Raw genomic sequence first — 16784 nt, forward strand, 5'->3', positions numbered from 1 at the left:
CTTCTCCTGGTCGGAGGCGTCCATGTCCTACACACACGCACGTTCGCACACATACACTCACACACGCCTACGTGCATACACACAGGTCTACGCACACACACAACTATGCACACGTAACGAACCGCCCAGGAGGAGAGGCAGGCTTGGGGGGGGGGGGGGGGACAGGAGCCGTTTCTAGAAACAACTCCAATGAGTAGGGTCCGGTCTCAGTTCGTGATTGCGAAAAACATAATTTGAATTCAAAATTTCAGAATTCAAATTATCACCATTATTATTTTTTTTTTCAAAATCTGTCCATCCGTTTTGTCGTTAGATTGCCACTGACAGATACACAGACACGTCAAACTTATAACCGGTTTCTTTTGTGTATTGGGGGTTAAAAATAAACACAAAGAGTGGCAAAAGAAAGATAGTAGATAATAGATCGAAGTTAAAATTAAAAGGATATGAAATGAATATTAATTGTATTGAGCATTGGACGTACAACAAATATCAATGCTAGAAATCAAAATATGAAAAGAGAACCGATAAATTTACAGTTTATGAAAAAAAAAAATGCATTAAGAATAACCACAATCTTACAAAATATGAAAACAAGACAAGAATATTACTAACAATAATTAGATGAGTAAATACCATAGCAGAACTAAGTAATAGACAAGCTGGTTTCGTTTTTATCCGTTTTACAGCGTCACCTATAGTTACTTTCTGTTAAATACCTGCAGAGACGTCACAATAATTCGCAACTCCAATAAACTATGGGGACCGCTGCAGCAGTTACTGTCTAATGGCAAACAACTGCCGTAACTTATAACTTGCTTTGTGAATGACAGTAATTTTTCATCGTGTTTGTGGGAAGCTTTCTTTTCTATTCCTCTGAAATTATACTGCACCACTAAGGTTGCGTTCGACGAGCTCGACCGAGAGCGACCGGTTAGTTAATCACGTGACATCTAATGATCACGTGCTCCAATCAACCAATCAACTGCTTAGAATGGTAACCGTTTTGGTAACCGGTTGATCATAGAACGCTTCAGTTAGTAAACAGTTACTTACCGGTCGACCGGTGAGTTTCGTCGAACGCAACCTAACTGTTTGAAGCGGTAGGCATTAAAGTTCACTAGGCACTTTTCGATGGTTGCCACCATTTCCTTCAGAACGCCAAATGTATTGGCGATAACTAAGTTCGCCAATTGCCAAGCAAAGCACGCCAGGTCTCCTGCACTGGACATTTTTGCGCGGGAAATGAAAGGCGGTCGGTGGTCCGTTGGCTTGGCGTTGAATACATGAAAAATTTTTCAGGTATGTTAACAAATTTCTTTTTGCATGTCGAAACTATAATAACTATTGATTTTGCTGTAAACAACAGGTTTGTAATTTAATGTTGTCTCATTTTTACCCTAGGCACATTTACGCTCGAAAGGTACGTTAACAATTATTTCACAGCGGTTCTTTCTCACACTGTGTACGATATAGGTTTTATGTTTCGCTACTAAAGTGGTAATAATTTCATAGTCAATTTTACTCAGGATCATTTTTCTTTCTTTTCAGATGGGGTTCTTTCCGTTTCCTGCTGGGAAAACCGTTAGATGCCATCGTGGATTGATGAATACCGTTGTACTTGAATAAACAGGTAAGAATTCCATTGTCAAATGTGCATTAATGTTTCCAAATCAGTTTTTTTTTTTCGAGACCCCTTGAGTCGGTACCATGAATCATAATGTGCCATTTCCAGGTGTTTAACATTTTGTACAATACAAATTTAATTATTAGCCATGAAACAATCATTTTTAGCTTAATCTATAGTAGCGTTCCACTTTTTTTTTCAGAGAAATTCATTTTGCTTTGTGCTGGAACTGTTAATCATAGGAAGCAATATTCAAACTATTGGTCCAATTTGTAAGTTTAGTGCTAAAAATACAGTTAATGGAAAATGTATTAACACTTAAAGATAGAGGTGGACCAGAAACAAATTAATTGAACCTGCGCAAAGTATGGTGAGGAAGTACAGAGGTGTGAAATTATTAGACTCAAGGAGCGAAGAACCGGAAAATCGAAGATTCCAGTTTAAAAATGATTTCTAGATCCTTTCTAAAAGCCTAATTATGTTTTTCCGAATAGAAAGTACTATACATTATTTCCCTGCAAAATTTCAAGTTTTACTTGCTTTTCCCATCCCTGGAAACACTGATTCTTATCTGATAACACCCACCATTGTTTTCTTGTTGTTTCCAAAAGTGTTTTTGCAGATGTGAGTGGTGTGAAATTTTTTTTTTGCATGCTTTTGCACCAAAATAACAAGTTTTAAGCTGTCTGATCTTCCAACATATTAGAAAGCATGGGTTATGTATATGTTAAGACCAAAATACCTTTTCACAAAGAAATGCCAAAAAGACTTAATATTTCCCAAAAAACTGTCAGCAGAATCAATGTTTCTGTCAAAGAAAACATACCAGTTGTCCCAAAGAGGTTGGGAAAATGTGACAGAAAGCACTAAATGTCTCCAAGGACACATTGTGGAGGTGGACCCATCATAGGTCCGACGACGACTCATCTCCAATGGGATGTTTGCTCGAAGGCCCCGCAGAAAAGCGAAAATTACCCCAGCCATGCCAAGGATAAGGATTCAGTGGTCTCTTGAACACTTTTGAGCCACTGAATCCTTTTCTTTGCCATAGCAGGGGTGATTCTCTCTTTCCAGTGTGGACTTTGAGCAGGTATCATATTAGCGATGAGTCGTTGCCAGACCAATGAGGGGTCTACCTAAAAACAATAATGCCTAAGACTATTAGAAATTTCTTTACTAGTTGCTTATCTATTGGCCTTGACCATACGAATAAGTTTTCTTTCCATCCTTGGAGAAACTTCGTTTTCTGTCACATTTTCCTACCCTTTTTGGGACGATTAGTATGTTTTCTTTGACCAAAATATTGATCCCGCTCACAGTTGTTTTGGGAAATATTCATTTTTTTCGACGTTTCTCGTTGTGAAAAAGTATTTTGGCCTAACATATTAACCAGTGTTTTCTTATGTTGTGAGAGTTCAGGCAGCTTACCCTTTTCATAAAATTCACGTGCGAAGGGGAAAAACTACAACCGAACAATAAAACAGTTCCCTGAAACTGAACTGTGACACAAAATCATTTATAAACTTATTATTTTGGTGATCCTAGTGTAAAAACACATGCTGCAGAAAACAGCTTTTGAAACAACAGAACATAATTGCAGGTGTTATGAGATAAGACTCAGTGTTGCCAGGCAGAGGAAACTCAAGTAAAATGATGAATTTGGCTTGGAAATAATTTAAAGTACTTTTACTATTCTGGTGAAACAGAATTAGGCTGTTAGAAAGAATATGAGGTTATATTTATAACGGAATCTTCGATTTTCCTGTTTTTTGCTCCTTGAGTCTAATAAGTTTCACACCTTTGTATAATATTTCAAAAGAACATTACTATTGTCAATATTGTTACTGTATGTCAATGTATAAAATTTAAACTGTGATGATTCAGAAATCAATATTGATTGTGGTATGGAAAGTAAATGAGCTTAATCTAAATTTTCTAAGCAACAGTTTAAACATTAAATACTATGTCAGATTATCCTGTTTTGTACTCACAACAGGATACCAAACAAAATTTTCCTTATGGCACCTAGAAGTTATTATTTTAAGATCTCATGTTTAATGTGCATAAGCAGGGGCCAATCCAGGATATTTTTCTCGCAACCTATTTTTGTGAAAGTATTGCATCATTCTGTTTTTGTGAAAGTTTTTATTTTTATCAGCATTGTTTTTGTAAACTTTTAGAGGCGTCCTAATTTTTGTAAAAGAGAAGTAGAACAAGTGAAATTTTAGTTTGAAAAGTGTAACTGTCATCTAGTATTATTTTTAACAGGTTTTGTTTTTCGGGGAGAGGGGGGGAGCTAAAAACCTAAGAAGTACCAAAAATAAAATCATAATTTCAGCTTAATGGGCTATGTACTGCGTACAATATTGGAAATTATGAGAAAAACGGTTCCCCAAAACATGTTAAAAGATTGCGATAATATTGCATAAATACACTTTGGCGAGAAACAGCTAAAAATTAGTTAAAATACCACAAAAAGGTTGCTATTTAAGCGATTGTTCATATAAACCTGCTTAGAATTTTATGTTATAAGTGAATTTTGTTTTAAACAGAGAAACAAATTTTATATTTTAAAATGTGAATTTTTGTGAAATTTTTGTTCTTGTGAAGCTGCCTGATTTTATTACTTGATTTTTGTGACAGTACCTATTTCAAAACAAGATTTTTGTGAAGGTACCGAAAAACGGTAGCAAAATCAGCCTATATTGGGCCCTGATAAGTATACTTTATTCATATGTAATTTCCAATTTATACTTAGAATGTTTACCAGTACATATTTCCCATGTGTTGCAAGTTGCAAAACTCTCAATGTTTTACTGATCAAAGTCTTCAGAAAATGTACGCTGCTTTGAATACAATATCTTTTCAAACATTGAATGCAGTAAAACCCTTTTGAGTGGCCACCCTTCTTATCAACCAATTTTTTTGCTGCAGTTTTTTTTAGCTCATATGACATTATGTTGAAACGATTCCTTTCAAGACCCCCCCCCCCTCCCAAACCTTTTGAACGGCTGCTGAGTGGGTGCATCCATCCCATTTTTCAGAAAAATTTATTCATTTCCTGTTTCTAATCTACAGCCTAAACAAGTTACACCAAATATGACAAATCGACACATCGAAAAAACGCAAATGACCTACAATAGTTAAAGAAAAATAATGAATGTAGCTGAAAGTAAAAATTTTTTGAAATGATTATACTGCATCAAGAGAGAAAAATTTCAATTAATTGAGAGTTAAAAAATTGTAGATGGTTGTTAATAGTAATTTAAAATAAAAAAGATTTTATCACAAGTGCATCAATACAATTTTCAAAAAAATGGTCATTAATTTTTTAGGAGATCATTCTGACTTTCATTTTTAGGATTCGTTCTTTTCAGGGTTTCCTATGCGGTCACATTTTTTGCACGAACGTACGTAACACATAAATGTGAAAACACTAACTCAATCGCGGAAATACAACTATGTATTTTCTCTCTTTTGCTGAACGAAAATATTAATTAATTTTTTTAAAAAAGAGAAAAAATGTATGACAGCTGCTGTACTTACTTCAAAGATGTCACAGGTAAAATATGTAATTTATTTTCAAAACTGTAGATGAAACACACTGAGGCATATGTAAATATATGAGAATGTAATATTTCAGCATTTTCACTCAGTTTTAGCTTTTATGCTAAAGTACCCAGCTTAAACCCCGGTTCTTTAAGACCTGTTCGTTCATAAACACATCCCTAATGTTTTAAAATAAAAATTAGTTAATTTAGAATATACTAAATTAGATTATAAGATTTCACAAGTTTTAAAATATAATTATTTTCTTCTTCCAGGAACTCTTAACAGAAGCTTCTTTGTCAGCAGCATCAGTTTGGGTGCCCGGTGAAGTAGCTTCAAAGATTGCCCGTTTTTTTAAAAGTTGGCTCTCTTTTGAAGTGCTTTTCCAGGTGAAGCCCAATTTTTAATATCGCCGTTTGCCTGTTGCAGACATACCAGCTCCCTAGCTTTTGATCTCTGCCCTTCTGCGATGAAAGAAATTTCTCCTGATTTTAATGGAATAAAAAAGTCTTGTTTGCTGTCACCTATAGGTAAGCATATAAATGTATAAAATGCTCCAGTTCACTATACTCTCAGGCATTTTTGCACTGGAATGATATGTTGAGAATGTATTTTTGTGCGGGAAAGGGTCATATGGTAAGGTACATATTTGTATATGATTTATTTTCCATATGTTAACCTTAGGATAAGCATTATAATGGTAACTTTGCATTAAGTGGTCCAACTATTCCTGGTGTGCTTGTATATAAACATTGATCGTGATCTCGTAAAAAGGTAGGCATTCAAGTTCACTAGGCACTTTTCGATGGTTGCCGCCAAGTGCCAAGCAAAGCTGGCCAGGTCTCCTCACTGGGAATTTTTATGCAGGAAAGTGAAAGGTGGTTGGTGGTCTGTCAGCTTGGCGTTGAAAACACGAAATATTTTTCAGGTATGTTAGCGATTTTTTTTTGCATGTTGAATCTTAATCCACTATTGAGATTGCTGTAAGCAACAGGTTTGCATTTTAATGCTGATTTGTGTAATATGATCTAATTCACTCACTTATGCACTAGGCATTTTTACGTTGGAAAGGTACATTAACAATTTCTCAGACTGTGTATGATATAGACTTTATGATTCTTTAAAAAAACAGGTAAAAATTTCATATTCAATTTTACTCAGGATCTTATTCTTTCTTTTCATGGATGGAAATGTGGAGCTATGGCCACGAGCGAAAACAGTATGGCGCCATCGTGGATTGATGAATACCAATATATACTTAATCATCAAGTAAGAATTTCAGTGTTAAATGTGCATTTCTTTTGAGATCAATTCATTTTGAGCTGGAACTGTAAATCATAATGTGCCATGGTCTGGTGTAGTCTAGCTTTTTGTACTATACAAATTTAATTATTAGCTATAAAACAATCATTTTTAGTTCAATCAATATAAGCATTGCGTTTTTTCATTTTTTTTCCATACAAATTCATTTTGCTTTGTCATACATAGCAAATAACAAAGCAGTATTCAACATTTTGCTGAATTTGTAATTTCAATGCTAGTAATTCTGTTAATGAAAAATGTATTAATACATAAAGATAGATGTGGCCAAGAAACAAATTAAATAATCCCTTGCTGAGATTTCGGATATTTAACATAATTGTGCAGAGTATGGTGTGGAAGTAAGATGTTTCAAGCAAACATTGTCATTGTCAATTTTGTTCCTATATAAAATTTAAGCTATGATGATTGAAAAATCAATATTGATTGTGTTATAGAAAGTTGATTGTGGTATGAAAGCTTAATCTGTAAATTTTCTAAAAAACAGACTAAATATAAAATACTATGTACGATATTCTTGTTCCGTACCCATAACAGTATGAATGATTTTTCTTTCATGAGAAGTTAATGTTTTAAGATCTCATGTTTCATGTGTATAAGTACTTTATTCACTTTATTCATATGTAACTTCAATTTGTGTTTACCTGTACACATTTCTATGTGACTCTCAATGTTTTATTGATTAAAGGCTTTAGAAAATTTATGCTGCTTTCAATGCAATATTTTGCCAAATAATGGATACAGTAAAACCGCTTTGAGTGGCCATCCCTCTTAAGAGCCTTTTTTGCTGCAGTTTTTTTAATCCATAGACATGTTAAAACAGTTCCAAGGCCACCCAACCTTTCTGAACGGCTGGCCAAGTGGGTGCATCCACCCCATTGTTCAGAAAAGTCTATACATTTCCTGTTTCTAATCTACAGCCTAAACAAGTTACACCAAATATGATTAATAACACATTGAAAAAATGCAAATGAATTTCAATGGTTAAAGAAAAATAATGAATAAAGCCAGTGGCGCACATAAGAGAGGGGTCCCGGTGGTCTGAACCCTTCCCATAGGTCTTGCTTTTTCTCTTGATTGATTATGATTCTATGTACCTTGTACGTAGAATAATTTCAAACAAAGGTAACAATAATTTCAGTTCTAGTAAGTGAAGAAATGAAATTCTTATGTTAGATGATTTTTTTTTAATATTTGCACTTTTCCTATAAAGAGTTGCCTATAAGAAGCACAATGACGATTATCACACTTTGTCAACTTTGCCGGGTGACCCTTTCTTACCTTATTTTCGGCCCAATTTTTTTCTTTAAAGCATTTTATCAAGTACTTTACTATAGAATGGAATAAATTAACTAATTTAGATACATTTCAAACCAATTTACAGTTACTGTGAGGAGAAAATTCAAATTTCGAATGGTGTTTTGTTTTTTACGAATACCAGCCATTGTAAAGTAATAAGCACAATATTAAGGAATAAATATTTTTAAAAAATGAAAGCCAAATTACTTTTACGGATCAACACATTGCAAAAATAATTTTAAAAAACCGACATATGCTTATTTTAATCATGAATTTGTTCGAAAATATTTGAGTGTACAATGATTTTTGTGGCTTGTTATTTCTCTGTATCTTCGTTTTTTGCACCATTTTAAAAAGAAGATTTATCAATACTTTGAAAAAAACTACTGGGTGGCATTTAGAATGACGTAGGAATGATGTGAAAAATTTTTGGACTTATATTCGAATACAAATTTGTGTTATTTTGGTATTACTAAAAAATTTCAAAGTGTATGAACACTTTTGGGAGCCACTGTTGTTAACAAGAGAAAGTGTTCAACATATTATTTTACACTAAAAACGTACATGATGGTGGAAACCTTGCCTTTTAGCAAATCATAAAACCAAGTCACATCTTATCTATGCATTATAACGCACGTATACATTTTTTCTAAATGTATGGGATATTTATTATGGGCAATTCCATGAAACTAGGGACATCACAGTAAAAAAAAAACTTCCTTACATCAGTAATTTTTTTCTTTCATATGAGGTAAAAAAAGACTATTTTCATAAAACTATGCGAAAAAAGTTATCAGCACATTTTTATCAGTTTTATAGGTAAATTTTGACAACACTTCTCAGTGCCCATGTGTCATTGCATTAACAATTCTAAAAATTTCTCTTTTTTTTTTCACTTGGGAAATTAATTGCTATGTCTACAATCTTATTTTTTCTTGAAATGTGGTTTATCTAGGAAGAGATTAGACCAACAAAGAAACTTATAACTGTTATAATTGTCTTGTAGCAAACGTTTTTAAACTAGGGCTTATACTCTAATGTAACATCAGTCACAAAATTGTATAAAAGTTTGCATTGCTTAAACAGAAACAAAACCAAGTTTTTAAAATGTCATATTCTCTTCATTTATGATGATATCTTTAATATTAAACCCTTAAATATTTAGAAATAGTTGAATTTAATTATTTAAAATTTATTTCAAGTATGTAACATCAGTCACATTTCTGTTTTCGTTAATAAACCTCAACTAAATTGCACAAATAGCATTGACTGCTGCAGAAAAGCAAAAAAAGAGGCGGTATAAATTAAGAAATAAAGGAAAACAAGAAAATCACAAAAAGTAAAACAAAGTTGAAACTAAAAAGAGTGGATGATAAAAAATAAATAAAATAATTTTTTAAAAATCTAGCGTAATTACCATAGTTGGTTTAGAATAAAATTAAAAAGAGAAACTAGATGAAGAAATAGAACAAATTTAAAGTATTGAAGTCCCAGGTTTAAATTAGCAGCTGCATTGCTCCACTTTAAAATAATGAAACCTTGGTGAAATATGTCATTCAAAGCGCTCTTTGTTATATCTTCACAAAAAACAGCTGGTGTAAAAAAATTTCTGGCATGAAATTTGATAAACAGATACTCCTAGTTCTTCATGCAGTACGTTTGAATAAAAGTGCTATATTATCAATACAAAAATATTTCTAAGTGTCACAGCTTTATGCAAATTTCAGAGCTATCACCATCTGACTTGCAATCATGTTATAAAGAGTTATATTTGAGTGATACTTTTTTTTTTTAAATTCAAAATCTGTATTATGTGTTTATCAACGACCCTTTTTTTTACAGTAAAGGAATGAATCACTTCCAGCAGAACATGTTCCAAAATTTTTGACTGCAAATGAAGAACGGATTCTTGAAGAATATGAGAAACAATTGTAACACGAGAAGTCAGATGTATTGAAACTGAAATCTAGGAGTATTTAGTAACTGTCAAGATTCAAGCAGTAAAACATTGGTAATAGACTGTCAATGTGGATGAAATTTGTTATTCAAATGAGAAAGAACTTTATAAATGAACTTTTCTAGTATTTTAAATACAATTTTAAATGCTAATTTTATTTTCAAGGAGAAATAATTTATAATTACAGCAATTTATTGTAAACTAGTGTTCGCCCAGTGGTCGAAATTCGACCATATTCTAAATGAATATTTGAGAAACCTTGTATGAATTTAACAATTCCCAACATTTTTATTTCTACTTTTACTCTTGCTTACTGCATATCTGGAAACATACAATTTTTATACGTACACACAATAACAAAAGGTAATAATTTATTCCAATTTTGCTTTTTGTCTGTTAATCTCAAAATATATGGATGAAATAGATATTTCGGTTATAGTTTCCGAAATTTTTAAAGTTTTTTCTGAAAGAGCAAGCTTAAAAACATGGGTTTTAACCATTTTTTAAATAACTTTTAAAATTTTAATATTTTTTAACAACTATTTTAATTGGTGCGCAGATTGAAATTCAGTTTTTACACTTCGGCACATGGCATCAAAAGGGATGAAATGCCATTCACTGATGCCATTAGTGCACAGCGCAAATTATCATAGTGTGGAAAGGCTGTTGACAGCAAGGCGTAAACATTTAGCACGGCAATGGAGTAGCGCACCAAAACTGGCATTGTTAAAATCTGCAACATTTATACATACAAATTTTTCCTTAAGCCCGCATGCGGGCGGGGGGGGGGGGGGTGAAAATATTTTCCGTCTTGAACACATCACCAAACTTGCACCCATGATTTATGTGTTACACAGTCTATAATATTTTTTATTGAAAGACTTGATGAAATTATGAAAGAAACATATCGTGAACCGAAGAATCTTTCTTTTCAATGTCATAATTGGAGAAGATGTTTGCTTTTTTTTTTTTTTTTTTTTTTTTTTTTGTGACCAGTTAAGTTTTTTACTTTTTGTACAATGGCTTTTTATATCTGAAATTTTGATATCCACATTGATTAGGCATATCCAACTCATTTAATGTAAATATCATATTAGATTGATAAGTTGTTTTACACAATAATTCTTTAAATATGTGATCAAATATATATATATGATGATATAATAATAAAGAATATTTTTTCTTGTTGAAATTGAACTCTTTATTAGTATTACTCTTTAAACTACATTCTCACCACAGAATAGATATCAGTCTCAGACAAGTGTTAGATGAATTTGTCGCCCTTACACTTCAGAAAAGAAAAAAAGTAATTGTTTGGTATAAATTTTTTTTTTTTTTTTTGGTTAAATTCCTGTTTAATGTTATTTCATTGAATAAAAAGTAGATCTTGCTTCTTTGAAAATAATGTGTATTCTTTTTTTCACTTTTTACAAAATGCATTGTACACCCTATAACAAAAAAGTTGGAGCTCCAAAACAAAATTAGAAGGATGAAAGGGAATTTTGTATAGGTCAGGACAACATTCATGTGAGAGAGTTATTATAAAAATATAAGCAAAATAATCATTTATTGCTGAAAAATCACATCTGAATGGAGGCTTTACTTCACTGTTGTGCCACCCCTAGCTTGAATATTGAAGCATAACAGTCTCCTATGATGTCCAACGTTATCGCGTACCACAACTGCTGTAAAAGCCCCACCAATTCGATCTTTCTTGCAGGCTGTGTGTGACTGCGCATTGTCCTGTTAAAAAAATGGGAGCAGTGAGCTCCGCCATGAGTATCAACACATGCATTGATGCATTTCACAGATGTACCGATAGGCTGTCATAGTGTTGTGAATGAATATTGGGTTACCATGTTTCTTATGCAACAGCATCACCTCAGTTGCGGGTGCGATGTGTCGCTGAAAAGAAAGGCGCTATTAGAGTGAATGAGACTCAAAGCTATCAGTCTAATTTCTTTCCTCTTCAAAACCCTGGAGAAAAAAACGATAAGTACATCAGGGACTCAGGGAGGGTGTTCTAAAAGCCAACCCTCTTTCTAAATGCCTGCATGCTTATCAACCTGGTAAGTGTACAGAGGCTGCACTCTTTGAACTGACAACAGCTCTGGAAAGTCCCCACTGAGACTATATAACTCCTTTGTACGCAGGGGAATTAATCCCATGTACATACCTGGGTTAAGAGTCTGCTAACTACCCGTCTGGTAAAAGCTAGCGTGTTGTATAAAACCTTGGTCTTGGTGGTGGGTAATTGCTGTGGCAGCCCACAGAGGGAGTTCTTTCTCTTCTCATTGGAGCTTGGGTTTGGATAAACTTCTGGAAAGAATTTGTAGCAAATATCTGCACTATATTACAGGGTTCGTACTTCCTTAAAAAACCCTTAAGAAACCCTTAATTTCATCAAGCAAAATTAAGGTCCTGAAAAAACCCTTAAAAAGTCCTTATTTTTCTGAAAATTTCCTTAATATTTTAACCACTGTATCAAGTTTGGTCCCCTTTTTCTTAGTTTTTTCTTTTTTACCCCTTCAAATCTTTATAATCCGCGATATCTGCCGAAAACGTATGTTTTGGAGACATGCCAACCACGTTAAACACGTGCTTCGCCGAAAATTGCTTGCCTTGTTTGAGATTGCAATCTTTTTGCATCCTGCAAATATTTCAATCTTTTTAAATATTGGAAGGTTTTTTACAATATGCTACTTTATATCTGTTTATTTTTTTTCATTATTTCAATAATATTTTTATTTCTTAAATTTATTTTAGAAAAAATGCAAAAGACTATCGAAAAAATATGGTCCAACTCCCACAATCTCTGATTGTATTTAAACTTGTCATGGTTACTATTTTTATGTATTTAAAAAAGATTTCAATACATTTATGGTGAATCTCTAAAGGTTTTGGTTAGGCTTTACTGCCTGTAAAATTTTTTGGAATTTGAAGATTAAATAAAGCAACTTCAGTTTTTTTTTTTAAATCGTGAAATAATATTATGAAGTTTTTAAAACCAAACTATGAGTTCCATTGCAAGGAAAAAGGATAATTAATTATATATATATATTTATTTATTTTCAAATGTTTTTTCGTAAAAGAAATATTCACCCCCCCCCCCCTCAAAAAAAAAAAAATATATAAAATATTGATATTATTGAGTGATACAGCCAAGATTGAACTCTGGCTCCATCAATCGCTTTATTCAATGACTCAAGAGTTAGAAATTGCTTTCTCTCTTTCAAAATTTAAATTTATATAGAAATAAAAAAACTTGCGAGAAATAGTACGATATAGCAAATTTGTTCGAAATAGGATTTTAGTAACAATAACAGATCAAAAGCAATAATAACAAAACAATAGTTTAAATATCTTGAAGAAAAGAGATTTTAGTTATTTTCCTTCAATTTGCCTCTCACTCCAATCATGTATGCTAAATAATAATGCTTTAATATACAACTAATTTTCAACAGCTATCCCTATTTGCTAATCTTTTTTTATGACTGAAATTTGAGAATTAAATGTTATGTTTTAAGAACAATATGTGCCATCTATTGTATTAATTACTACCCAATCATTTCAAGCATAATAAATTAATAGGGAAAAACTTTCGTATTATGTTTGAAACTGGTTAATTCGCCATTTTTTGTTGAATTTTGGAATGTCATGGACTCAAAGGGCACTTTGATCTCATCTCTTTTCTGCTTGATTTTAAGAACTCTTTGTTTGGGGGGTGGGTTCCTCCTTTTTGCTCTTTGATCACTCTCATCCCTATGATGTGAAATTTTAAAATTTTATTCACTGATAATGAGACATCCCGGTCGATTGCGCCTCTCCCTGATTTTTGGAAACTGATGCATTTGTGCATGTGTATATATATAATATGTATCATGTACTTTGCCCCCGCCCCCCCCCCCCCTCCGGAAAACTTTAAAATGGTATACGTAAAGCTATCTAATCATTTTCCCGATAAGTCCTTTTTGAGAGAGTCCTTAAAAAGTCCTTAATTTTTACTTTTAAAAATGAGTATGAACCCTGTATTAGCTATGCTAGGGTGCCCATCGGAGGGGCGGAGGTGTTTTTCTCATTTTGGGGGAGAGGGGTCCGCCCTGGCTATGCAGATGACGTAACTTTTAAGAGACAAGTTCCGTGACAATGTTACAAATCTCTTGAGGACTGCCCTTAGGGTAAGTGAAAATTGGTGTAAAGAAGTGCGTCTTACAGCCAATCCGAATATGTGACTCGTTTGGTTCTCTTCTCTCTCTCACTCGGAAACGACTCAAAGACTTGCAGAAAATTGAGTTATTTCATTTTCCTCTTGCCTTGAGGTCAAGTTCCTATTTAGGTGTATCTTTTAACAGAACTTATTAGCCATGAATTAGCCCACCTACAAAAGGCCGCTTTTTTGGTCTTGTAGGAGTTCCAAATTTGGTGTTTATCGCCTAAAATCGCACATTAGGTTTACACTAGAGTATTTATTAAGGTAATTGCCTGGGGGCGTAAAACCTGTAATGGAACTGCTAACAGTAATCTCACCAGAATACTAAGGATACATGGCCATTGTAAGGAGCCACTCATTAATTACATAAGGATTTTGCCAATTTTTGACATCCACCCTTCTCCCATGTAAGGGTACGTAAGATTTTTCCCCTCCCCCCCTATTCGTACGAACCTTACATCACTGGAATCGAAATTAAAGTCACTATTACTAAATTAAAACGTTTCGTGCAAAGAAATATTTACTAAAAAGTTAGAATCTTGATCGATGTTTTTTCGAATTTTTTTGTACATGATGCGATACTAATTAAAATTAAACATGCCATACATAGTGCGATTCTTTTATTATATTTTTCATTACTCATTGTTTGTAAGACAAATAAAAAAAACACCTCATTCTAATACGTTTTTTACCTTCCAGAGGCAAATGAAAAATCATCCCTGTCAAACCTCAAGACCTCGCAATTTTTTCCAACTCCACCTCGGACCCTTACGTAATTAATGAATGGCCCCTAATCACTAGTGTCATGAGAACAACTGAACAACTCCTTCACACACACACACACACATATATATATATATATATATATACACTGCTCGACATTCAAAATGCAAAATGCAAAACCAAGAAGGAGCGATCAGAAAGTGAGGAAATTTGGAAAAAAGACAGAGACAGCAAGGAATAATAAATGATCTTATTTTTGAAAGATAGACAAAATACAGAGCGAGAGCGGCATCTGCTCAGTAAGATGTAGGACCACCGCAGAAAGCGATACACGAAGAAACACGTCTAGGCATAGAGTCAATAAGGGTGCGGATGGTATCCAGAGGGATGGCTCTCCATTCCCTTTCAACCATTTGCCACAGTTCGTCTTCTGAACGAGGCAGGGACAGAGTCTGCAAACGGCGTCCAATCACATCCCACACATGCTCGATTGGTGACAGGTCAGGAGAGTATGGTGGACCGGAAAGCATATGTGTGCCTCGGAGAGCATGGCAGATGCGAGCACTGTGCAGTCGGGCGTTATCCTGCTGAGAATGTGCATTAGGTAGCCCTTGAAGGTAACCCAGACAACCACAAATGTCTCTTAGACATCCAAAAAGGTCCATGACATATCCAAATATCCATTGGATTTGCCATACAGCTGATGGATATCCATATCTGGTTATGTCTATGGATATGGATTTCTGGTATATCTTCAAGACATCCAAACGGTTACATGTTTTGGATGTGGATATTCGGATAGCTTATGGATATCCAGGTTTTGGATATGGATTTTCGCAAGTCGTCTAGCTATCCAGATTTCTACATGTTTTGGATATAGATATTTGGATAGCTTGTGGATGGCTGTTCAATAACCTGAATGTTTAAAAAAAATATCCATCTAAGTCTCATTTATGGATATCTGCTAGATATTTGACTTTTGGATATTACTTGATTTGTTTATATTCAGGTCTCTGTGGCAAAATTCTTTTAATTTAAAGTTTTGTTGATTTGAGGTGAGTTTTTTTTTAATTCATTTCCTTTTAAAATGTGCTGAACTAAGAAAACTAACACTTCTTCTTCTAAACTTCATTGTTTATCAACAAAATCGCGATCGCGATACGGCGTGAGTTCGGTGGTAACAATTTTGTACTGGATACTTTTCTTTGCTGTAACTACATTAATTAATATAGCTATTTTCTTTTCTCAGATAAGTGTTTCAGATGCTGCTGATTTTGTGTTTTTCACATTTTAGAACATTTGTTGGTCAGCAAAAGTTAAGTGTTTGTATGTTACCTACCGCTTTTCCGTTTGATTTGAATGTCGGCCATTGCTACTTTGTTTGCTGTTTTAAAAATTTAGTGGAGTATTAAACTGTTTTGAAGTTTTTCTTTTCTTTATTGGTATGTTTCTTTGTTTCTGGTAAATGTATTTTTTTTTAACTCAATGATAATTTTTTCACTAATGAGGAGTTAAGTTCACAGGTACCCTAACTTTGATTTCTGTTCGTGTATGTTCGATCTGCATTTCTTCCACAATGTTAACTTTTCATTTTTTTAAACATAAAAATCTATCTTGCAAGTAGGCTAGGTATTAACTTAGATTTCTTTGCATGTGTTGTGTTACTTTACTGAAAGAATTAAAACTCTAAAGTTGTTTTGTGGAAATGTTTAAGGCTTATTTTCTAGAAATTTTTATGTTCATGAATGTTCAGTTTAACCATTCGATTTAAGCATGCATTCCCCCAAAACATCTATCCAGTTTGTTAATTTTTACAATTGCACATTGCTTGAATATGTGTTTGCATTATAAAGATAAAGATTGCATTTTAGTCTTTCCCCTTGTTGTCGGATGGCACAAAAAGGCCCAATGCTGGGTTTATTATTTGCATTTATGTTTTAGCACCTCATCTTTTACATTAGCAAGATGAGCACTACTATTAATATTATTTCTCCCTAAAAGCTATGAAATCTCATATGCTGGAATTTTGGTTTTACCAATGTATTAAAAGTGTCTCACTTACTACTCCATAATAATAAGCATTTTTTGGCATGATTTTT

At 33.4% G+C, this 16784-nt stretch overlaps 1 long non-coding RNA gene across 1 annotated transcript; it reads left to right on the forward strand.

Moving 5' to 3' along the window:
* Nucleotides 1–1202: 1202 nt before the first annotated feature.
* On the forward strand, nt 1203–5646 carry LOC129219662 (uncharacterized). The gene is made up of 3 exons (XR_008580429.1): nt 1203–1302; nt 1552–1633; nt 5452–5646. It is a non-coding gene; the product is annotated as an uncharacterized LOC129219662 (long non-coding RNA).
* Nucleotides 5647–16784: the final 11138 nt, after the last annotated feature.

The sequence above is a fragment of the Uloborus diversus genome, chromosome 4 (assembly GCF_026930045.1).
Source record: "Uloborus diversus isolate 005 chromosome 4, Udiv.v.3.1, whole genome shotgun sequence".
In the NCBI taxonomy this organism is placed as follows: Eukaryota; Metazoa; Arthropoda; class Arachnida; order Araneae; family Uloboridae; genus Uloborus; species Uloborus diversus.